The 23456-nt window shown below is 47.8% G+C and overlaps 1 protein-coding gene across 7 annotated transcripts in view; it reads right to left on the reverse strand.

The window, feature by feature from the left end:
* Positions 1 to 23456, reverse strand: part of EPN2 (epsin 2) — a 99483-nt gene that overhangs the window by 57769 nt on the left and 18258 nt on the right. For 2 of the 7 annotated variants that reach the window (XM_058428883.1, XM_058428884.1), the window contains exon 2: positions 2645 to 2786. The exons of 2 other annotated variants lie outside the window; for them this stretch is intronic. The gene's annotated coding sequence lies outside the window, so the exon portion shown is untranslated. Of the gene's footprint in view, positions 1 to 2216; positions 2283 to 2644; positions 2787 to 4869; positions 5289 to 23456 lie in introns of those variants that run through there. 3 more of the 7 variants (XM_032176797.2, XM_058428885.1, XM_032176803.2) reach the window with 3 other exon arrangements.

A 23456-nucleotide genomic window follows, 5' to 3' on the forward strand; every position in this document is an offset into this window, starting at 1 on the left:
GCCACCTCCTTCCCAGTAAAATGGTCTCAAATGGTTGAGAATGTCATAAGAAAAAAAAAGGAACACTTTTCCTGCAGGGCGCGGTGGCTCACGCCTGTAATCCCAGCACTTTGGGAGGCTGAGGCAGGTGGATCACAAGGTCAGGAGATCAAGACCATCCTGTGAACGGTGAAACCCCATCTCTACTAAAAATACAAAACATTAGCCAGGCGTGGTCGCGGGCGCCTGTAGTCCCAGCTACTCAAGAGGCTGAGGCAGGAGAATGGCGTGAACCCAGGAGGCGGAGCTTGCAGTGAGCTGAGATCGCGCCACTGCACTCCAGCCTGGGCGACAGAGCGAGACTCCGTCTCAAAAAAAAAAAAAGGAACACTTTCCTAAGTGAGAAACAATGCTCTGGGCTCTGCTGCCCTCCCCTATCTGGTGACCTTGTGGGTGGAAGCAGAAGACCTCCAGCTGGGCCCAGTGTCCTCCCAGGGAGGCTGTGAGGCCCAGCCAGGGCTCCCAATGAGCCTCCTAGACCTTTGGCAGCAAAGAAAAGGCAGTGATTGCTGTGAGCAAGGGCCAAGGTGCCGCTGCCCTCCCAGACACAAGCTGGGAAAGGAACTCCAAACAATTAAGAAACAGGGCTGTTGACCAAGGCAGGGGCTTTCTCTAACAGACTAACTTCAAAGGACATCTGTTGATGGTCTCTGAAATACTTAAACTTCAGGAAAAAGGAAAAAGCTAATAAAATAATAAAATACCGGTTACAGTCAAAAAACTAAAATAAGGCCTATGTAATTTTCATGGCTGCCTGCTATTTTCTTGAAGTTTATAGACAGGAGCAGCTTTCGGCACAGGTGGATGGTGAAAAGTGAGAGGTATGGAGCTAAGAAATCCTCACTAGGGGCCGGGCGCGGTGGCTCACGACTGTAATCCCAGCACTTTGGGAAGCCGAGGTGGGCAGATCACTTGAGCTCAGGAGTTCAAGACCAACCTGGGCAACATGGCGAGACCCTGTCTCTAAAAAAAAAAAATAATAAACAAATAAATAATCCTCACTAGGAGAAAAGTTACTGGAGGCTTTTCATTTTTTTTTTTTTTTTTTTTGAGACATAGTCTCGCTCTGTCGCTCAGGCTGGAGTGCAGAGGTGTGATCTCGGCTCACTGCAAGCTCCGCCTCCTGGGTTCACACCACTCTCCTGCCTCAGCCTCCTGAGTAGCTGGGAATACAGGCACCCACCACCGCACCCAGCTAATTTTTTTGTATTTTTAGTCGAGACGGGGTTTCACCGTGTTAGCCAGGATGGTCTTGATCTCCTGACCTCGTGATCCGCCCACCTTGGCCTCCCGGAGTGTTGGGATTACAGGCGTGAGCCACCGCGCCCAGCCGAGGCTTTTCATTTTCCAAGCCAACTGGACTACGCACCTCACCTAAGCGAGACTTTGAAGCCTGAAACTAATTATTCCAACCGTGAGACAGCCCATGATGTGTGGGCCATGAAGCAGGACTCCAGCAGTGCCAGTGGGCACAAAGCTCCAGCTATTCCAGCTGAACACCTGGACTTCCATTACTTTGACACAATTGACCTTGTACACCTCAGGTCCTCATTTTTCACTGCTTCCCCTCAACCACAGGACTGGCTGTAAATATTTAAACATCTCCTCTCCCAGCAAACATCTGCCATGAGTCCATCCCAAGGGCAAGCTCCAAGCTCCAAACACATACCACATTCCATGGCACATCCTGTTATTTCTCTCTTTTTTTTTTTTTTTTTTTTTGAGACAGAGTCTCGCCCTTTTGCCCAGGCTGGAGTGCAGTGGCACAATCTCGGCTCACTGCAACCTCTGCCTCTCAGGTTCATGTGATCCTGGTGCCTCAGCCACCCAAGTAGCTGGGATTATAGGCGCCTGCCACCACACCCAGCTAAGTTCTGTGTTTTTAGTAGAGATGGGGTTTCAACATTTTGGCCAGGCTGGTCTCGGACTCCTGACCTCAAGTGATTCACCTGCCTCGGCCTCCCAAACTGCTGAGATGACAGGCGTCAGCCACCATACCCAGGCACATTCTGTTATTTCTACAATCTGAGTTTTGTTTTGTTCTCCCTCTTTTTCGCAAAGTTTGCACGCTCCACTTTCCAAACTTTCTTTCTCAATTTTCCAATTTTCTTGTTTCCAGCTTGCTGAGACTGAACTAATGCACATGCAAATGCAACTAAAACAGGATCATTTGTTACCTTCTGGGCTCCTCACTCAAGCCTGAGGAAGTGTGTGATCAGCTCACAATCATTTCTCATGAACCTCTACGCCAGATAAGGATGTTAGAGGTGGAGGTGGGAGGGTGGTCAAAACAAGGAAAAACAATATTAAACTCTGTTAAAAGTTTAGACCCAATACAGCAAAAACAAACAAACAAACAACAACAACAACAAAAAACTTATAAATTACATACTGACAATTGAAAGGATCCTCAGTAACTAGAAACACCTTTAGAAATCCAGTTCTATCATCATATCATCAGTTATTACCTAGAACTCTTTGATGCTAAGTGATAAATGAAGTACATGAACTTGTACAATTCTGTCAAAACCTTAAATATTTTTAAATGAAGACACCAAGGTGTAAAGTGAGATCCATTATTCAAGGCAAAGAAACCTTTCTGTACCTTCCAAGACAGCTGTCACGGGAATAGGGCCAGGTGTAGTGGCTCACGCCTATAATCCCAGCACTTTGGGAGGCCAAGGCAGGAGGATCACTTGAGCTCAGGAGTTCAAAACCAGCCTGGACAACATGGTGGGACTTCGTCTCTACAAAAAATAAAAAATAAAATTTTTTAAATTAGCTGGGCATGGTGGTGCACATCTGCAGTCCCAGCTACTCAGGAGACTGAGATGGGAGAATCCCTTGAGCCCAGGAGATGGAGGCTACAGTGAACCATGATAATGCCACTGCACTCCAGCCTGAGTGACAGAGCAACTTTGTCTCAAAAAAAAAAAAAAAAAAAAAAGGCTGAGCAGGCCCACAGAATGGCCACTTTATTTGCAGGACGAGATGACCAGGCAGAGGCTCCTGGCCACCACCCCACCAGCCACACCTTCCCCACTCTAGCCCTAGCCCTAAAAACCTGTTTTGAAATTGTATTAATTAATCATTCATTTTACTAAGAAATCAGGGTGCTGACGCACGTTAGGTAACTATTGTTAACCACACAGAGTCAATAAATTCCAACCAACAGCAAAGAAACTGAATGCTTGAGATGGCCTGGGGAAGTAGCACCATGAGCAACGCAGAAATTGTCAGGCCTTCTGAAATGCCCTGGGAGCTTCAGAGCCTCCGCGTAAAAAGCCATGTATCTATTCAATATAAAAGGGAATACTCACTTTTCTACAGTTAGTCCCCAGAACTAGGTAAGGTTCTTTAAACCAAATAATATTTCATTCCCATTCTGAAAACTGAATCATTGATTTTGCCTATGTAACAACCATAATCCCCCTCTTCTTGGAAAGAGTACTTCAGTCATCCTTGGGAAACTGGCCAGGAGTAGGCTCAGGACACAGACCAGGCCAATCAAAGCCCCACAGTTCCCCCGCCCAGCAGCTAGATCAGTGATATGTTAAGACTCCAGACTGGACCACCTGTAGACCCCTCTGGATGGTTCCTAAAACTTCTGGGAAACTAGCAGGGTTGCTAAGCTGCTGCAACACACCACAGGGGCAGAGTCAGAGTTTACCTATGATTGAAGCAGCCACAGAAGAAAGCAAGAAGCCAAGGACAGGAGAAGGCACAAGACATAACAACACGTGGTCTGCACCTCTATGTCTACCTGTGCATGAAGCCATTTATCCCCTGAAATTCTCATGCTGTAACCTAAAGCAATGTGTGCTTTTGACCCCTGCAACTGCAAACCCTGTGCACAAAGCACCTGAGAGAACCAGAGGTAGAAAGGCAGCAACAGCCAAACAACAAAAGGACAGAGCACGGGCGCTCCCCTGAACCTCCAACAGGGCCTCGAGTAGGAGTGCAGGGACATCAGTCAGGCTCTCCCCAGCCACAGTTGACCCACAGCTCAAGACTGACCAAGGAAGAACCGCATCCTCCCCAGGAGGGCTCGGCACTCCCTGTGAATGAGGCACCCCCAACCAAAGTCTGGGATCATCTGCTCTTTTTTGAGAGTGACTCGTAACGGGAACCATAAAATAACAGCTAGATCCCCATACATGCAGGGGACAAGCTGGGGGAAAATTTTCTGGTAAACTTGAAAACACAGAATTCAAATGAGAGTAGAGACTGGAAAGAGACTAAACAAAACAGCAACAGCAAACAGAACAAAACTGGAAAAAAAATTTCCAAGGCTAGGGTTATGCCCCAGGAGGCAAGAAGTATTCCATAAAAATGTGCTCCGAAGGCTTGAGGAGCTGGGTGGGGAAATTCTTTCCAAATCTAGAGTTCCCCATCGTGGGAGACAGAGGCTTCACAGTTCCAAGCAACGCAGGTGGGCCTGTGGTGAAGGCACACACCTCTGTACCCCGTGCCTCTGTGCCACCAAGGTGCGGCTGATCGTGTGCTGAGAGGAGGATGTTCACCTTTCAGTTGGGGTCTACATCAGGTCCCTAAGGAAACTATGGGGAGCAGCCATCATTGAAGGTCACGCTCGGCTGTCAGGGAGCTGCCTTTCCACTCCCCTCCCCAAACCTAACAATCACAGGTCAATCAACATTGTGAAAACCCAGTCCCAATCAATAAATATGGGTGAATTAATTGACCTGAACATCTTCACCTCAGATGGCAGCTCCACCTATGTATGTCTGGCAGCCTCCTATGTTTCTACACATACTTTTATTTTTCTAAAAGTAGATGGCAGAGAATGCTTGGGAAAGGGGTACACCCCACCTTTCCCACAGTGTTCCACCAGTGAGTGTGGTCCATCAACCAGAGACATCAGAACTTCCTGGGAGTCCATTCAAAAATCCAGTCATTCTGGGGGCAGAGCTGAGGGGCTGCCACTCTCTTAAGAAGCCCCCATGGTGATTTCTAGGCATGCTGGAGTCAGTGTCATGGTGTCCACTGCAGGACACTTGAATGTGTGCAATACTCCGCAATCCTCAATTCACTGGCTTTATCTTTCCTGAGGTGCAGTCCACGAGTGAGGAAACATCTCCATCTTCCTACCGGAGAAAAGGGTACAACGATCGTTACAAGGAGGCCCAGTTGGGGTAGCTGAGACCACAGATCACATGACCAAACCACACGGGCTCTCCAGAAGACAACAGGCCAGTTAGGACAATATGGACAGTGCTACATTCTTTTCAACAGTCATCATTTCAGCCAAAAGAGAAAAGACTATTATGATTCTGTTTCAGCCACGCTAGCAATAACTTAAAGCCTAATAACTGTTGCTCATCCCGTAGAGAAATGAAAAGAAAAAAATCCTTTATTTCCCTCGTACCAGAAAAACGTGAGATTCAGCCAAGAAATAAACATCTTCACTAACTGAAAGTGGGCATCTATATTCTGATGACTTCTTGTTGGTTAGAGAAATCAAATTTTCTATCAGCTGGGCAGGGTGCTACACACTTGTATTCCCAGCTACTCAGAAGGCTGAGGCAGGAGGATCACTTGAGCCCAGGAGTTCAAATCTAGCCTGGACAACCTAGCAAGACCCTGTCTATAAAAATGAATAGTTTTTTTTTTAATAAAAAATTTATCAGTCTCCAAAAAGTGGGCTAAAAAACCTTTATACTCATGTACTTAAACACTTTTGAAGAAAAACAAACATTTCAGACTTGACTTCTAGACAGTAGAGCAGGAAAAGGTAAACTGCCCATGTGCTTACTTGTCTCCCCTGGGACTTTCTTCTAAGGAAGAAAGATCCCTGCAGGTGTCAGTTAACCTACTGCCAGAGGGGAGCCAGGAAGGGCTGACTGCATAGGAAGAACCAACCTCTAAAAAAAGGCTGAGCAGGCCCACAGAATGGCCACTTTATTTGCAGGAGGAGACGACCAGGTAGAGGCTCCTGAAGGAGAGTAGGAGGTCCACCCTCAAGGAGCCACCTAGGCAGCTTCTCCCAGGATCTGACAGCCACTGGAACGGACACAGCAGAGCTCAAATTAGATGTCACTTGGCCTCCTAGAACTTGATATGTACTCAATTTTCTAAAAGCAGAAAGCAAGTACCAAAACATACACAAGGAATTTAATTTCTTGTTATCGACATGCCCCTATCATTTAGTCTCTGGGAGGAGCAGCCTGTGGGTGTAGACTACACGGGCAGGTGGGGAAATCCAGTCTTTTTAAAGACTGTGTGAAGAAAAGATGGGGTCTGGAGACCTGGTTTTGGCTGTTCCTGCCAATCCAGGAAAACAGGGGTATGGCAAGAAGCTGCAGCACCTCCCCCTCCGTGTAGAGGATCAAACACTGTGACTGCACAAAGGGCAGGCAGCAACACTCCATAAAGGCAAAGGAGAATTCTTGAATGCTCCCCTACCTCTCCTATTCCTCAAAGCCGTCTTACAAATGACCAAATTATGAACAGTATTCTTTTAAAAATCATGCCAAAATGCAAATAACGTGATGTGGTAGTGAGAGGAGATGGGAATCCAGGGACCAGGGCCAATGCTGTAACCGCTCTGTAGCACCAAGAAGCCAGTACCCAGGGTCCTCGCTTCTAAAATGATGGGATTAAACCAGATGCTCACCCCAAATCCTTCAGTCCCAAAGGCCCCCATTCTGACCAGTGATTCAATTCCCTGCCATCTCCATGGTGTCATGAGAAACCCAAGCTTCTGATCAGCCCAGCCATAGGTCACCAACTGAGTGACGGAGTAGAATTCCAGCCACAGCCAAGCAGCAGATGTTTTTGTTAGCCTGTAGGGCTTCATGGTGGGCAAAAAAGTAGGGCTTCCCTTCAGCCTTTGGAAATGTGAAAAGCAGCCTTCAGAACCCTCCACTCCTCTGAGGATGGCTGCTGTGACCCTTAGGCAGAGATTCCCCATTTCTCACACACTGTGGCTATGCTAGAGAAAACTCTGGTTGATGGGAGATGATGAAGCCAACCAGAGACTGGGCGCAGTGAACGGGAGCCTTTGATGGCTACTCACCCCCACCCCACAGGACAGGCCGAGCTATGGATTACCATTTGATCAGCATAATTTTCCAGCTTGAGACATCTGAAAAACATGCAGAGCTGCATGGGAAAATCTACATTCCCATGATCTCGTGCTTCATTTAGACCTGGCTGGTGGATGTGGTGGTGCTAACTGCTGGGCTGTCGCCATCTCGCGAGGAGGCTGCGAGAGTGTGGAAGTAAAGGAGGGGCAGTGGATCCCCTCAGGCAGGGCCTGCTGACTTCAGGTTTCGGGCACAGTAGTGACGTAACATATTTTCTCAAAGAGAGTTCCAGATGCTGGCCAAGGAACAGGTATTTTTACACTGTGCATGTACAAGTGCAAGACCACAGCTGTGAGAAAAACAAGTGGTTTGCTCACCTCTGCCTTCCCACCTGTGCCTCCAGGAGGTCACATCTAACTCTTCCCACAGTAGCTTCGGAGGAACAAGGCAGATTTCTGAACAAGGCAGATTTCTGAGGGAGTTACTTGCAGGGACTGGTGGTAGTGATGGCTGATGTCCGCTGAGCCTCATCTAAGCAGCACTGCGGGATGGGCGGTGAGCCAGGGTCTTAGAGACCACAAGAGCAGGCTCACCTTAGCTGAAGCTCAAAGGATGAGCTCCTTCATCCCAAAGGTGGGCTCTGGGGCAGAGCAATCTCTGAGGGTTAACTCTTTATGTGCCACCCACATGCTGCACTCTCGTTTCCGATCACTTTCCCTATGACCGGAACTGGCTCCTGCCTTGCATTCTACCCACCTGCCATTTCCCCCACCCAGCGTCCTCTATCTGTCACTAGACTGGCTCCTTGTCACTCAGATCGCATGGCCTCCTCAACCCATCAGGCACTCTCTATCAACGTCACCAGCTGTCATCTGGAACAGAGCCCCTCCTCTATCTGACATTTCTTATGTGCCTGTTTATCTGTTTCTCTCCTGCCCCCGTACCACCCCCCTGAGACCAAGGCCCAGCCTGTCTCTTTGCCACTGTCTAGAACAGTGCCTGGCACACACTGAGCCCTCAACAAACACCTTCCATGTGACACAGAAGCAAAAAATAAGAACACTGTTAAAGATACCCATTATCTCTCTATTCAGAGACTGCCAGAGTTCACACCTTGAGGCTGTTCTCCCAGTTCCTGAGTCCCTTTCGGTCTCCATCTCTTGAGTTAAAGGGCAAGTGCTGTATTGTCGGCCTAACAATAAACTGCCTGGGAACAAGAACAGCCCCACCTGGTGCTTAACACACGCTCCACACGAACCAGCACCTGCCAAAGCCCAGGCACCACGTGGCCTGAGAATCCACTTGATGCCCCTTACAGCTGGACTCAGGAGTGACACCAGCAGCCTGGGCAGCAGCCTAGGGCTGAAATACGTAGTTCTCACTCCGGCCACGGGGATTATGTCCTGCCTTTCCAGCTGCACGGTCCAAGGCGAGCTGAGCTTTCCTGAGCCTCTATTTCCACACCTCTCAAATGGAGGTAACAGGTGCTGCTCCGCTTGGCTGTGAGGGTTGGTAAGAGTAGGACTGGCAAATAACAGGTGTCCAAATACCTGCCTCCTCTCCTGTGTCCTGCCAAGGTGCAATGTCTACAGTGACATTTCTCAGCAGGTTCCTGAGGACAGCTCGGCAGGAGATGAAAGCCTACAGAGGCATTCCTATGAGAACACACCAGGTGGGAATCACCTACCAGAGGGGTGGGTGGCATTGTCCACAAGCATCTCTCTCTAGACTATACACACAACCTGTTCAAAACCATCACCAGTCTTGCCTGTCCTTCTCCTCTGCAGCTGACATTTCCAAGCAAAGTCTCACATGTGCTCTTCGATACTAGTAAGAGAACAGAATTAAAAGAGCAGTAAGAAACAGAAGGGGCCCTCTAAGCAGAGGCTAGTGAATGCTAACTGAGCAGGTCACATGTGTCCACTGATTGAATCTTCATAACAATCCTATGGAGGAGTTATTCTTCTTATTCATATATTACAGAGGAGGAAAGTGAGGCAAAGACAGGCTAAGTAACTGACCCAAGGCTGAGCTGCCAGCAAGAGGTGGGACTAGGATTTGCTCTCGGACTCTGACTTCTGATCCCATCCTCTTAATCCCTATTCTTATTCTCATTCTTTGTAGCTTTAGACAAATTCAGTGTTCAAATTCGTTAAGAACAAGGAACTTTCCTTTGCTGAATCTGCAGGCCTAGAAAGGTCCCTCTTGTCTAGATGTTTGAGGCCAAAAGATGGCATGGAAACAACTGCTTTCTGACCTCATGTTTTGTGGGCCATAATGGATCCTTTCCCCAGCCTCTCACCAAGTCAAGCAAGCAGGGGCAAAGATGCTACAGCTAGAAGGGCCTTGGAAGTCAACCACGTGCAGATGCCAGGACCCAGAGCCGTTCAGTGCTAAGCCAGGACAGAACCTGACATTCCCAGCTCCCTTCAGTGCAGCCAGCAAAAGGGAAGAGGCTTTAACGCTATTCAAAGAAACTTTTACCTTGAAATGTGGAAGGTTCTACACACTGGCAATACAATGGAGTCAGTCAGGGTGGAGGTCCAAAATAACAACACAGAGACTCTAAAACTCTTCTTCAAAACGTGTTCTTCAGAACTCACATCCTTAAGAAATGATGCCTCTTTGGCTATTAACAGTGTCTTCTACTAAATCAGTCACACCGACTTTAACACCCTGAGAAACCTGCACTGTTCCTTTGAAATAGCTGTTGTCATCTGAAATACCACTCAGAAAAAAAAGTCTCTTCATGTTGAAAGGTAAACTTCCTTTTTTGGTGCAGAGTAAAAATATTACTTCCCTCTTTCCTCCTCTGCTGGAGACACTCCCAGTGTTTTATTTACTGTGCAACACTGACTGGATACATTAGGAGGAAATGTTCCTTCCCAACTCTTAAATGTCAGAGTCTAGCCCACAAAAGGCATGAGCCAGCCCTAATGTTTTCTTGCTGTTCCTCTGTTTTCTTAAATGTTTTATGATGTAACATTAGGTACATATAAAAGAATATGTGCAAACCACATGTGAGGACAAACAAAATAAGTCCCCATGACTCCACAGCGCCCTCAAGGCCTGGAACATGACCACCATGTCCAGCCACCTGGCTCCCCCTCACTTCCCTCTCCCCACCTCCTCGACCCCCAAGGCAAACAGCCCTGGTATTGGGTTTTCGGTCCCTCACTTTTTAAAAAAGAACATAATTGTATCACACACTAGTAAAACTGAACAGTATGCCGTCTTCCCCAGCCCGCCTGTGGCATTCTATACTGCTTCTCAGGTTCTCTCTGTTGTTATGCACAGCTAGCTGCCACTCACCCACTGTCACAGCTGTGTACCATGTGATCATGCTGATATTTAACAATGTGCCTACCCGTGTTCCTGTCCATGGACATCTGGGTTATTTCCAGATTTTTGCTCCTGTGAAAAGTGCTTCTACAGCCATGCACATCTCCTGGCACACACGGGCCAGCTTTTTCTAGAGTCTGTTCCTAGAACAGCTCATTCATAGGATATACAAACTCTGCGATATATTTTAAAAATATTTTTGCCTGATTTATAACATCGTTTTGTCATTACAAAGATGTATTAAGGCCAGGTGTGGTGGCTCACGCCTATAATCCCAACACTTCTGGGAGTAGGAGACTGAGATGGAGGATCGCTTGAGCCCGGGAGTTTGAGGCTGCAGTGAGCCATGATCATGCCACTATACTTCAGCCTAGACAACAGAGCAACACCCTGCCTCAAACAAAAAGATGTATTCATAGTTTAGTTGACACAGGTTTGACAAGTATTTTACACACACTCACTGTGTGTCCAGATCCCCATGCCAGCAGCTACAGGGATCTGAACAAGCACAGATGTGGCACCCTGTCCGGACTGGGGGAGCAACAAAACGACTCCAACTGGGTGCTCTAGGCAGCTCTTGAGAAGACGAGGACAAGACTGGGGGCCATCAACGGCACTGCAATGAAGAATGAGAGGGATGAGTGCCTGAGTATGGAAGAGGAGGCCTCTGCAGGCAGAGTGAGAACCCTCAGGGAGAGATGCCTGCCACTAAGGTAGCTGGGAAAGCAGAGGCTGCGGCAGGCTGAGGCTGCACCAACAGGGCCTCACTAGGCACACAAGAAATCTGCACTTGCCAACTTGAGTTGTTCACCTTCAAGATTTTTGCCATCTCCTCTCAGTAGTAACAATGACTAACACTTACAGAGCACCCACTATGTGCAAGCACTGTTCGGGGAATTAGCCCATTCAAATCCTCACTATAAAAGCTGCTTGGCCGGGCGCGGTGACTCATGCCTGTAATCCCAGCACTTTGGGAGGCTGAGGTGGGTGGATCACGAGGTCAGGAGTTCGAGACCAGCCTAACCAACATGGTGAAATCCCATCTCTATTAAAAATACAAAAATTAGCCAGGTGTGGTAGTGCGCACCTGTAATCCCAGCTACTCAGGAGGCTAAGGCAGGAGAATCGCTTGAACCCGGGAGGCAGAGGTTGCAGTGAGCTGAGATTGTGCCATTGCACTCCAGCCTGGGCGACAGAGTGGAACTCTGTCTTTAAAAAAAAAAAAAGGCTGCCTACTGCTTGCCTCGTATTTTTCTTCATATCAACTTACGTTTAAATTCAAATACTCACTTGAAGTAACATATATAAAATCAGGTATTACTGCTATGGCATATGGGGGGACCTTTTTGTTTTGTTTCTATTGAGATATAATTCACATAGCATTAAATTCACTATTTTAAAGTATACAATTCAGTGGGGGTTATTATTATTATTATTATTATATTTTAAGTTTAGGGTACATGTGCACGATGTGCAGGTTTGTTACATATGTATCCATGTGCCATGTTGGTGTGCTGCACCCATTAACTCGTCATTTAGCATTACGTGTATCTCCTAATGCTGTCCCTAACCCCTCCCCCCTACCCCACAACAGTCCCTCAGCGGGGCTTTTTTTTAGTATATTCACAATGTTGTGCAATCATCACTATTTCACTATTATTCCAAAACATTTTCAACACTCCAAAATTAAGCCCAACATCCATTAGTGGTCACCACCCACGTCCTCACTCCCAGCCCCTGGCAATGACAAATCTACTCTCTATGGATTTCCCTACTCTGGACATTTCATACAAATGAAATAATATAATATGTGAACTTTTAGGCCAGGCGCAGTGGCTCACGCCTGTCATCCCAGCACTTTGGGAGGCCGAGGCTGACGGAGCACAAGGTCAGGAGATCGAGACCATCCTGGCTAACACGGTGAAACTCCGTCTCTACTAAAAATACAAAAAATTAGCCAGGCGTGGTGGCTATCTCGATCTCCTGACCTTGTGATCCGTCTGCCTCAGCCTCCCAAAGTGTTGGGATTACAGGCCTGAGCCACCGCGCCCGGCAGGTTCAGTGTTTTCAAGGTTCATCCATGTTGCATTATGTACCACTATTCCATTACTTTTTACGGCTAAATAATGTTCCATTGTATAGATGGACCACATTTTGTTTACCCATTCATCAGTTGATGGACATTCGGGTTGTTTCTAATTTTTTTGGCTATCATGCCATGAAGAATATTCATATTCATAATGCTGAGATGGCCGGGCATGGTGACTCACGCTTGTAATCCTAGCACTTTGGGAGGCCGAGGCGGGTGGATCACGAGGTCAGGAGATCGAAACCATCCTGGCTAACACGGTGAAACCCCATCTCTACAGAAATACAAAAAAATTAGCCGGGCGCGGTAGCGAGCGCCTGTGGTCCCAGCTACTCCGGAGGCTGAGGCAGGAGAATGGCACGAACCCGGGAGGCAGAGCTTGCAGTGAGCCGAGATCGCGCCACTGCACTCCAGCCTGGGCGACAGAGTGAGACTCCGTCTCAAAATAAATAAATAAATAAAATTAAAAAAAAAAATGCTGAGATGGACATCTATGCAGTGTTTGTGTGGACAAGTTTTCAGTTCTCCTAGGTATATACTGAGGAGTGAAGCTGCTGGGTCATATGGTAACTACACGTTTAACTTTTTCAGGAACTGCCAAAATACTATGGCATTTCTAAGACAAAGATTAAAACTAAGAACATTCAACTGTATGCCACTTAAAATTATTTTGGGAAATACCGGGGAAGGTAAAGCTACTAAGGTTGATTTTTTATTTTTGCTTGGAGCAGGGAACTCACGTCTTCAGGATGGTATTTCTGAATCTTGATCAAGCAGCAGTGGGAGAAACGATTAGGGCAGAGGCGGGAGGAGGAAGACAGAAAGATGACTGAGAAGCCACACAACACAATGAGCAGAGTCCAGAGCCTGAATCCAGCTGCAGGGGAATGGGAAAGGCAGGCAATGGACATAAACACAGAGTGGAAACATGAACCCTGACAATCAAATTTCAGTGTGGGTGGGGCAGAAGGGGTGGAATAGCCAGGAGGACGGAGGCATCCCTAACAGAAAGGGAAGGTGGAGAGGTTGCAGACGAAGGCAGGAGGTAGCATACTTAGTTTTATTTCAAACAAACATGGCTGGAGGTGCTGGCAGGACAGGCCTGGAGAATGAAAACGGCCTAGTGGAGCTGATGCCTAGGACCAGGGCACAGGAGGGGCACTGTGGCCAACATGTTCATCTCAGAGAAGCATGTGAGAGGACTAAGGGAGAGATAGCAGAGGAAGATGGGGACAAGAATGCAATTAAGGAGGAGGCAAGTGGCCATCGGCCAAGTCCAAGAAAGGGCCAAGAGCAGGGCAGGGACACAAGAGAACCATCCAGTGCCAGGGAAGCAGAGAATGAAGAGATCATGCTTTTCTGCCCCATGCAGAGCAGTGCATGCTTGGGAAGTGTCTTCACCTTCTAATGACCACCAACAAATAGTTCAGACACCTTTGTGTGAGACCACGTGTAACTTCCTAGACATTCTTTTTTTTTTTTTTTTTTTTTTTTTTTTCTGAGAAAGGGTCTCACTGTCACCCAAGACGGAGTACAGTAGCACAATCATAGCTGATTACAGCCTGGACCTCCCAGGCACAAGTGATTCTCTTACCTCAGTCTCCTAAGTACAGGTGTGCACCACCAAGCCCAGCTTATTATTTTTTGTAGAGATGGGGTCTCCCTATGTTGGCCAGGCTGGTCTCGAACTCCTGGGCTCAAGCAATCCTCCTGTCTCGGCCTCCCAAAGTGCTGAGATTGTAAGTGTGAACCACCATGCCTGGCCACCAGACCTCCTTGGTCACTGGTACACACCTCTGCACCATGCCACCTTCCCCTCCAGTTTCAGGACAAAACCGAACCCATCATCCCCAACTCCACACCTGCCCCCTTCTCCTTCCCTCCAGGGATGCTCTGCCCAGGATCCACCACCTGCTGCCCAGCTGACTGAGCCAGAGGCCTTGGAGCTCGCCTGGGCTTCCGGCTTTCCCTCCACCCTTCCTTCCTTCCTCCCACGACCTCTGGACTGCAGGCTCTCAAGGGACAGAGACCCCGACTGTCTCCTTGCTGCTGCATGCTGGGCCTGGCATGGTGCCTGGCACACATCTGCTGCAAGAATGAATGACTCTACAGGGCACCGAGTCCAGCCCCACCTGCTCAACACACTCCCCCTTTCTCTCTCCCTTCCTCCAAGCTCTCTGATCCTCTCTACACCCTTACCAAACCACAAATGCCCTCACTGAACATAAAACATGGCCTATGGGCCGGGCGCAGTGGCTCACGCTTGTAATCCCAGCACTTTGGGAGGCCGAGGCGGGCGGATCACGAGGTCAGGAGATCGAGACCACGGTGAAACCCCGTCTCTACTAAAAATACAAAAAATTAGCCGGGCGTGGTGGCGGGCGCCTGTAGTCCCAGCTACTCGGAGAGGCTGAGGCAGGAGAATGGCGTGAACCCGGGAGGCAGAGCTTGCAGTGAGCCGAGATCGCGCCACTGCACTCTAGCCTGGGCGACAGAGCAAGACTCCGTCTCAAAAAAAAAAAAAAAAACATGGCCTATGAATATTGGTAAGTGTTAAAATAACTACCTGGCAGAATGAAAAGATCACTGCTCTACCCAGCACCTTTTAGCCACCTCACTGAATCTCATTTAGTTTTCTCATTTGTAAAATGGAAATGGCAGCCCGCGAGAATCAGCAAGATAAGCAACATGAGAGAGCTGTAGGAAATAAGGCTGCACTTTCTGCTTCACTACAGGTTTCCCCACATGCCTCATATGCTTTTGACAGGCCCTCTTCAGGTCCCACTGGTCCTTTGACCACGCCTCTCAAAGAAAAACAAAAATGGGAGCAAGCTGACATCCCAACAGGAGGGGAATTTTTGAGTTTACTTCGCACTAAATTTAACAGCATAAACAAACTAGAGTTCGCATGCCACATAATTTTTATAATTCCTAAAAGATTAGAAGTATGCTACCAAATGTCAAAACACAAAAACCAAAAGGAAATCAAAGTTGTTATTTTCCTTTTGGTTTTATCTCCATTGGCCAAATGCTTTTTGTTCAAACAATGTTTACACTGCCATTGTCCTGCTTTGTTTAGAAAAATAATAATAAAGGGGCACGTTTCCAGCACTGACAACTGAGTGCGTGTGCAGATCTGCCCAGCTGCTCCTATACTCAGGAATCACTCTACTTTAGAAACTTGTGCCGAGAGGCCAAGGAAGAACTGTTTACTTGCCCTCCAACTATACACTGGCTACACCCGTGCCCCTAACCCCCCTTCTCGCTCCAGCCCTTCTTTCCTTCAGCCACCACAGGGATGACCAGGCCAAGAAAACAGGGATGTTCTTCAGCACATTTATGCCTCACAAGGAAAATATAAGCCCAAGGCCTCAGGAAGGCCATGTCTGGTGACTCAGTGACTGCAGACTCAGCTGCTGCTGGTCAAATGCACCAAGGTGACAGCTGTAATTCACTGAGAGCCTACCATGTGCCAGGCACTGACCCAGGGGTTTCGTGGCACTGATCTTGCTGCACTTTTGCAAGGGAGGCATTACGCAAGAGAGAGGGTAACATACAGCAAAATCACAGAACTGGGATGAAGCTCTGGGCCACAATGCCTCCTGTGAAACGCAGAAGTGCTCAATCCTAAACCTCCGTTCTACTTATATTACTTCTATGTGGTTGCCCTTCTCTGTTCCAATATCATCATATCCATCTAAGACACTCCTTGGAAGATGTGAAGTTTTTCCACCAACCAGCTTTCAAGGCCAACCCATGTAATTTCTATCTTGGAACTCCCTCCTTACTAGTGAACGCTTTCCGGAATGACTTGTCCAAACAAAACCACTCTCCTGGGCCCCAGGGATGTCCATTTCTCTTCTCTTCTATAGTACTGATTCTAGTCACCAAGTATTTCCAGTTCACCCACTTCTAGGCCTATGACAGAAGTGCATTTTCCCACCTCCTCTGAAGTCAGCCATGGCACTGCAATGAGATGAGATAGAAACGATGTGTGTCACTCTCTGCTGAACAGTAAAAGGCAGGTGCCACATTCCCTGCGGTGGTGACAGTGGGTGCCTATGTCAGGATGGAGCCTCCTTATCTATCCAGAGACAGGAAAGCATGTCTACACAAGAACTCGTGTGCCATGTTCACAGCTGTGTTACTCACGACCGCCAAAGACTGGAGACAACTTTGTCCAGTTGATGAATGGATCAACAACATGTGATCTATCCACACAATGGAATATTATTCAGCCTTAAAAAGGAAGTTCTGGTCCATTCTACCACATGGATGAACCTTGACAACATTACACTGAATGTAAGAAGACAAACACAAAAGCCCACATACTGTATGGCTCCATTTATGTGGAATGTCCAGAACAGTCAAATCCATAGAGACAGAAAGCAGACTGATAGTTGCCAGGGGCTGGAGAGAATGGGAGGGGAAATGATTGCTTAATGGGTACAGGGTTGCTTTTGGGGATAATAAAATGTTCTAAAATCAGATTATGCTGATGGTGAACTTTATTGCATGGCAAATAAATTATTTATCAATAACACTGTTTTGCTTTTGTTTTGTTTTGTTTTGTTCTTGAGATGGAATTTTTAACGCTCCTGTTGCCCAGGCTGGAGTGCAATGGTGTGATCTCGGCTCATGGCAACCTCCGCCTCCTGGGTCCAAGCGATTCTCCTGCCTCAGCCTCCTGAGTAGCTGGGATTACAGGCATGTGCCACTACACTCAGTTAATTTTGTATTTTTAGTAGAGACAGGGTTTCTCCATGTTGGTCAGGCTGGTCTTGAACTCCCAACCTCAGGTGGTCCGCCCGCCTCGGCCTCCCAAAGTGCTGGGATTACACGCATGAGCCACTGCACCTGGCCTGTTTTTTTTGAGACAGAGTCTCGCTCTGTCGCTCAGGCTGGAGTGCAGTGGCATGATCTCAGCTCACTGCAACCTCCGCCTCCTGGGTTCAAGCAATTCTCCTGCCTCAGCCTCCCAAGTAGCTGGGACTACAGGGATGCGCCACCACGCCCGGCTAATTTTTGTCTTTTTAGTAGAGATGGGTTTCACCATGGTGGCCAGGCTGGTCTCGAACTCCTGACCTCAAGTGATCCACCCACCTGGGCCTCCCGAGGTCCTGGATTACAGGTGTGGGCCACCACTCCCAGCCAATAAAACTGTTAACAAAACAAAAGGCTTGTGCCACCATCATCCTAGGTTCATGAGTGACTATGAGTGAAGTCTCCTGACCACATACACTGGACATGCAGCATGAAAAAGAAATGAGCCTCTGCTGTTAGGCCACTGAGGAGAGAGGGTTGGCTGTTCTCACATCATGTAGCCCATCCTGATACAGCTCAAACACATCCACGCTATCGTAAGTTCATACCGAAAATGTGTCTAAGGCCAATTAACTTAAATTCTGGAAGGAAGCCAAAGGTGTGGTTCTGCCCCAAAGCCACTGTCCAAATCTTTAAACATAAGGAGATGGGGCAGAGGGAAGGGGATGAATGGAATTATTTAAAGACTCTGCCTAGATCAGAGTAACTCCTAGCATGAAAAAAATTTATAACTCATTAAGACAATGAACTAACCTTCCAAAAATATAAAAAACACCTTCAGAAATTGAGAAAAAACCAATAACCCAAGAGAAAAACCAAAGAACTGTCCACAGAAAACTATAAATGGTCTTTAAACATATGACAACATGATCGGCTCCTCTTCAGAAAAATACAAACTAAAACTATGCTGAGATATTATTTACAAGCGTCAGGCTGGCACAACTCTTAAGCATTTGACTACACCTTGTGTTGGCAAGTCAGTGGGGAATCAGGCATCAACACTGCCAGTGGGAGTGCAACATGGAACAAGCCCTGTAGAGGGCAACTGGGCAAAATCTGTCAAAATTACAACTGTGTTTCCTCTTTGACTCAGCAATGTCCCTGCGGGATGCCACCCTGCAGGACCACTGCAATGTGGGAAACGATGTGCACGTGAGACAACTGTTGCCGGCATGTCATGAAACAACAAGCTGGAAACAGCCAGGCGCCTTTCCTCAGGGGTGAGCATTCAAACAGGGACAACTTCACAGTACAACACAGCTGAAAGAGAATGACAACCATTCTCCATGCACTGATATGGAAAAGTCTCTACAATAAGTTAAAAAAAGCACAAGGTGAAGAACAGTATACACAGAATGCTATCTTTCATTTACTGAAAAGGGAGAAATAATAATACACAATTTGTGTCTGTTGTACTTGCATGAAGAAAAACTAGAAGGGTATTCAAACTGCTACAGGTGGTTATCCCCTGGGAGGAGGGAGGACAGAGATGAGATCAGGAGTGAGGGGCAAAATTTCTTAAAATATTATTTTAATATATTTTCATTTTAGAAACGTGACTATATTGCCTATTCAAAAGGGCATTTCATTCAAAAAAATAAAAAAAATAAGTTCCATTCTTAAAAAAAAGAAAAAATACCAGAGCCACATCAAAGCCTTTGGCCAACAGGTCTCAGATGCCAAGGCCAAGAGCAGCCCAGGAGTGACCATCAGCCCAGGTCCACCTGTGTTCTTCTGCCACCAACCCGTGTAAGAGCCCAGTACCAAGACCTGTGAAGCTGGAGGGCAGGGACCCTGGACCCTCCCGCGTCTGTCCCTTCCTTTCTGTGACTCTCTTCCAGGCCCCTCCAGTTTCACACTTGGAAGGCTGCAAATGGCCTTTAATGCATCCCCCACTGTCAATGCCCCCATCCAGCCTGCAATCCACTCAGTCTGAGTTTCCTTCCTCCTGGCCCTCTCCCATGGGCTGCCCAAAGCATCGTGCACAAATCCACCACAGCCCTGTGTCCCTCCCATCATAAGGTAGCAGATTCAAGAAGGGAAGAACCAGAGCTCCTGGCATCCACTTGTGCAGCAAGCCCTTCCTCAGCTTCTGCTCTCCTGTTACGTGCCAGGCACTGGGCTGGTGCTGAAGGATGGAGGTCAACCTGACATGGTCCCTGTCTGCAAAGAGCTCCAGTGGCACAGTCCACAGAGAGTGTGGAAACAGATGATAATTCTACAGTGGAAGTCTAAAGGGCGCAGGACAGCAGACTGGGCTTTTAGGCCAGCCATGGAGTGTGCAAGGGGGCAGACGAGGTGGGTACGCAACAGGCAAAGCACATTCCAAGCAAAATGAGGAAAAGCAAGTGAAGAAAGGCCACAGGCCAAAGCAGTAAGGCGGAATGCCCATGGTAAAGATAAAGAAGTCCCTCCCTTCCTCCGGGCATTTAGGAGCGAGGGGTCGCTCTCTCAAGGCCCATCTGCGAACAAAGCCCCATCCAACTTGCTCTAGGCACCCTTGGCCTTTTCCCTGGAACCAGGCAAGCCTGGCCTTCATTTACTCAGGGAACAGGGAGAGTGTAAAACAGAAAAAAACAAAAACTGCAAGCAAAGATCAAAAGTTTTGACCCCTAAAGACCCAATACTCGGCTGGGCGCTGTGGCTCATGCCTGTAAACCCAGCATTCTGGGAGGCCAAGGCAGGCAGATCACAAGGTCAGGAGATCGAGACCATCCTGGCTAACATGGTGAAACCCCGTCTCTACTAAAATTACAAAAAATTAGCCGGGTGTGGTGGCGGGCGCCTGTAGTCCCACCTACTCAGGAGGCTGAGGCAGGAGAATGGTGTGAACCTGGGAGGCGGAGCTTGCAGTGAGCTGAGATTGCGCCGCTGCACTCCAGCCTGGGCAACAGAGCCAGACTCTGTCTCAAAAAAAAAAAAAAAAAAAAAAAAAAGAATATGCTCAGAAACAACCCAATAGCTGCCGACAGGAATGCGACTCTCATCCAGGAAGGCAGAGTCTTAAAAGACAGAATCAAAGCACGCCGGCATTGGGAAGGACCTGGCAACCACTTAGTCCCACTCTCTCATTTATATCATAGATGGGGAGACTGAAGCCCAGAGAGCAGTAAGTGTCTCTGCCCCATTCTGGAAGCCTCTGAAGTACACACAGGGCTAGCAGTTTTTAGTCCCATTGTCCAGCCCTGAAATCATTTTCCTCACCAGACCAATTTTCTCCTCCACACTGTCTCAGCATCAGCATTAGCACCAGCACCAGCAGCCACCTGAGTCAGTGTTTATTCCTCTTCCCTCACCCACATCTAACTGGTTAACACACCCTATAAGTCCAGCAAAGCCTCTCCCCTACCAGACAGCTCCCTCCTGGCCTCCCAAAGCCTCTGATGGGCTGCGGGACACCTACCACCTGGAACATGGGAGACTGGGACCAAAAGCTTCCTTGAATAGAAAACAAATCACAGGGGGCAGCTGACCTCTTCCCAGTATAGCCAGTCAAGGGAAAGCTCTGAGCCATCCCATGATGGCTACAGAGGCCATAAAGACCCCTGAGGATTAAACAAACACAATCTACCTAGAGAAAATAAACCCGGCTGGGTGTGGTGGCTCACACCTGTAATCCCAGCACTTCGGGAGGCCAAGGCGGGTGGATCACCTGAGGTCGAGAATTCAAGACCAGCCTGGCCAACATGCAAAACCCTGTCTCTACTAAAAATACAAAACATTAGCCAGGCATGGTGGCACATGCCTGTAGTCCCAGCTACTCGGGAGGTGGAGGCAGGAGAATCACTTGAACCTGGGAGGCGGCGGTTGCAGTGAGCCAAGATGGCGCCATTGCATTCCAGCCTGGGTGACAGCGAGACCCCGTGTCAAAAAAAAAAGAGAGAGAAAATAAATCAAAATATTAACAGTGATTACGGACCGAACTAGGACTTGACGTATAGGTCCTAAGGCTATAGGTCAAGTTCTAGTTTGGTCCATCCTACTTAGGCATACTTTCCGAATTTCTCTGATGACCATTAAAACAGGCATTCCAAACAATCTCCATGGAACCTGGTACAAAAAAGAAACACAGCCTGCAAACACCATGTTGCACATATTCTGTTTTGGTAGACCTGACTTTTACACAGTCTTTGGAAACTACTGATTATCAGAGGGCAAAGGCAAACAAGGGGGAAAAAGCAAGATTTTTGTTCAAAGACAAAATAGCTAAATGAAAATCTAGGGGGTTTTTTGGAGGGGGAGGGGAGAAATTAGGGTTTCATTTGCTTAAAGAAACATTTTTCTTCAAATGTTAAAATCTACCCAACACTTTGCAGTCAGATTACATAGTAATTTCTTGTGCTACTTGCTATTTTCTTCTACCAATAAAATATATTCTTTTAAATCAAGAAAATCTGTGTTTTCTTTTGTAATTTCTTGTTTCTCTTTAAAGCAGGGACAGTGGGAATTTTTTTCTTTTTTAAAGCACAGGAAGGACCAGATTAGTTGCAAAGAACATGTTTTAAATGTTCTCTGTCTTCTCTGTAATCACATTACACAGCAAATGGTATTAAGCACAAATCAGGCTCCAAGTGTGGGACTTGGGTCCTGAAAGGCCCAGAAGCCCCTGTTACAAAGCTGTGCCACCATTAGACAGGCCCACGGACTTCACAGCTAAATTTTAAGTCACTCAGCTCCTGTGGTTCTAGACAAGGAGAGGAGCCCCTCAGAGCTTTCCCACTGGGTGCCACCAGCCGAAAACCACTGGACGCTATATAATCCCCTTTACAAGGCTTCTCTGAGCTCATACCGCTGGTCTTTGGTCCCGCTATCCTCCCAGACTCCATCCTTTTTGATTACTTATCCCTGCCTTGATGCTAAAAAGACATGAAATGGCCTAAAGCAGAAGTTCTCAAACCTGGCCACACATCCAAATTTTTAAGGAATTTTTTTTTTTTTTTTTTTTTTTGAGACAGGGTCCTGCTATGTTGCCCAGACTGGCCTCAAACTTCTGGTCTCAAGCAATTCTCCCCTCTCAGCCTCCTGAGTAGCTGGGATAATGGGTGCAAGCCATCACGCCCAGCTTTTGGAGAACTTTGGAAACATTTTTGCTCAGGCCCCATCCCAGAACAATTAAAACAGGAGGGACTGGGGCCGGGCGTGGTGGCTCACGCCTGGAATCCCAGCACTTTGGGAGGCCAAGGTGGGCAAATCACAAGGTCAGGAGATCGCGACCATCCTGGCTAACACGGTGAAACCCCGTCTCTACTAAAAATACAAAAAATTAGCCGGGCGTGGTGGTGGGCACCTGTAGTCCCAGCTACTCGGGAGGCTGAGGCAGGAGAATGGTATGAACCCGGGAGGCGGAGCTTGCAGTGAGCCGAGATTGTGCCACTGCACTCCAGCCTGGGTAACAGACCAAGACTCCGTCTCAAAAACAATAAAATAAACAAAAAATAAAAAACAGGAGGGATTGGGTTTGGTGGCTCATGTCTGTAATACCAACACTTTGGGGGGCCGAGACAGAAGGATCGCTTAAAGCTAGGAGTTCGGCCGGGCGCGGTGGCTCACGCCTGTAATCCCAGCACTTTGGGAGGCCGAGGCAGGCGGATCACGAGGTCAGGAGATCGAGACCATCCTGGTTAACACAGTGAAACCCCGTCTCTACTAAAAATACAAAAAATTAGCCGGGCGAGATGGCGGGCGCCTGTAGTCCCAGCTACTCGGGAGGCTGAGGCAGGAGAATGGCGTGAACCCCGGGGGGGGCGGAGCCTGCAGTGAGCCAAGATCGCGCCACTGCACTCCAGCCTGGGCGACAGCGAGACTCTGTCTCAAAAAAAAAAAAAAAAAGCTAGGCGTTCAAGATCAGCCTGGGCAACAAAATAAGACTCTGTCTCTACAAATAAATAAATAATTAGCCACATGTGGTTGAATATGCCTGTAATCCCAGCTACTCAGGAGGCTGAGGAGGGAAGACTGTTTGAGCCCGGGGGCTGGAGGCTGCAGTGAGCTATGAGTGAGCCACCACACTCCAGCTGGGCAACAGAGCAAGACTCTGTCTCAAAAAAAAATCAATCCAGTCTATCAAACATAAGGGGTGGGGGCCAAGCACTGGCACTTTTAAAAAAAAAAACAAA

This window comes from Hylobates moloch, unplaced genomic scaffold (genome assembly GCF_009828535.3).
Source record: "Hylobates moloch isolate HMO894 unplaced genomic scaffold, HMol_V3 SCAFFOLD_15, whole genome shotgun sequence".
Taxonomy (NCBI): domain Eukaryota; kingdom Metazoa; phylum Chordata; class Mammalia; order Primates; family Hylobatidae; genus Hylobates; species Hylobates moloch.